This window comes from Oxyura jamaicensis, chromosome 5 (assembly GCF_011077185.1).
Source record: "Oxyura jamaicensis isolate SHBP4307 breed ruddy duck chromosome 5, BPBGC_Ojam_1.0, whole genome shotgun sequence".
In the NCBI taxonomy this organism is placed as follows: Eukaryota; Metazoa; Chordata; class Aves; order Anseriformes; family Anatidae; genus Oxyura; species Oxyura jamaicensis.
Window position 1 is genome coordinate 15466729 of NC_048897.1, and position 1979 is coordinate 15468707.

Here is a 1979-nt window from a genome sequence, read left to right on the forward strand (position 1 = left end):
TGTCTCTTTTCTTCAGGTGGCTCTGCACAGAGCTATATCACCATCTTACAAACTGAGCTGGTTCCTGAGCATTCGTGTACAGGATAATGTTAATAAAAGTATCTTAATAAACTGAGCTTACAGAATGGTAAATATTACTTTGAATCCAGTAGAAAATGAGAAATTAACAGGAAGTCCCAGTATCTGCCAGTCACAAGTCAGAATACTCTAAAGGAATTCTCAAGTAGAATAATATCAAATATCATGTCCCCACAGCTGAGCTTTAAGACGCTTTTTTTCTGGGGGGGGGGGAGGGGGGGGAGTGAATCAGTTTGTGTATTTGAATCAGTAAGAACTGTAAAATTGTACAAAACTGGGTTTCTAATGTATTTTTAGTATTTAGCTGAGATTGTGCCATGAATAATGGATCCATTTGAGTGTACCATTTTAGGAAAAAAAATGTTTTTTATAAAACAATTAGAAATTTTCCTCCAAAAGTGGCCCAGATAAGGAAGCAAGTGTTATTACTGGGGGTTTGAAATGTGTGCTGCTTGAAACACGTGCTACAGGCCATTTATCAGGGCAGGCGTGATAGCAGTTTACTATAATTGTTCCATTATGCTCATGGTAAGACCCTTCCACAAACACATGGAATTTTGATCCGCAGGATTATTACCAGGAACAGAAACTACTGAGAAATGCAGTGTGCCTTTTCTTGCAATGTATGATAAAAACAGGTTTATGATTAAAATGCTTCAATGCTTTACACCCCCCTCAAAAAAAAAAAAAAAAAAAGGAAAAAAAAAAAACTGTGTATGCTTTTTTTTTCTCTTTAATATTTTCTTATAGTTTCAATTACAAAGAATAAGTCCTCATGAAAAATGTCTAGACACCATTAAGCCAAATTTTACTTTCAGCCTGAAGCAGAAACGAAGTTCTTCTTTAACCCCTGATAAAGGCGCTGGTGCCCCGCAGCTGGGCAGCCAGATGCTGCCGGTTTGCAGCGTGGCCTGCGGTGCTGTGAGCCACCCGGGTGCCCTGGAAGCAGCGACACCTCCTTCCTCTGCCTCCCTAGGGAAAGCAGCCGGGGCGACCCCCAGAGGAGCTCGCCCCGTCGTTTCCAAGCAGGAAGGCAGAGCAGGGAAGAAAGCTGGCACTTCCAGGGGAAACTGGCACGGGCCGAGAGCTGGCGGGGCAGGCTGCGGGGCAGAGCCGGGCAAACGCTCCTGGGAGCCGATTGATGCCTCAAGCCCCAGAGCCCCAAGGCGACCCCTGCCCGCACCCCACCCTTACCGCGCCCCGCTCCGCCCGCCTCGTCCCCAGCGCCCGCGGCGCCGCCGGCTTCACCAATTAACGTGTTTTTCACCCCAAAACTAGAAGCTCGGGACGGAGCCGCGCCGGGCTCCCCCCGCACCCCACCAGGAGCCCCCCTGCTCGGCGTGCTGCCACCCGGGGGTGCTCCCACCTCGGGGTGCTCCTACCTCGGGGTGTGCCCACCCGCGCTCCCCCGGGCCCCCCGCAGCAGGGGGGAGGCGGCGGCGGCTGCGCGGGGCGCGGATCCCTCCGCGGCGGCGGAGGCCCGCGAACAGCGTGAGGAGGCCGCCCCGGAGGGGCCGGGGGGGGACACGGGGACTACTTTCGGGAAACTCCGGCGCTGGGCAGCCGCCGGGAAGGAGAGCGAGCGAGGGGGCTGCTTTCTTCCCCCCGCTCGTCCCTCCTCCCTTCCCTTTGCCTTCCCTCCCCCCTCCCTCCCTCCCCTCCCCGCGGTTATTTTGGATCAAGCTGTGGCGGCGGAAGGAGCTTGAAGCCAACGCTTCCGCCCAGTTTTCCTGCGAGGAGGAGGAGGAGGAGGCCGCTAATGGAGTTGCGGCCGGGGAGGGAGCGGCGCTGCTGAACTCGCCGCAGGCCGCCCGCAGCCCCGTCCGGCGGCCGGGGGCTTCCCGTGCCCCGCAGCCCCCCGCTCCCCTCGGCCGGGGGCCGTGACGCAGCCCCTCTCCCCC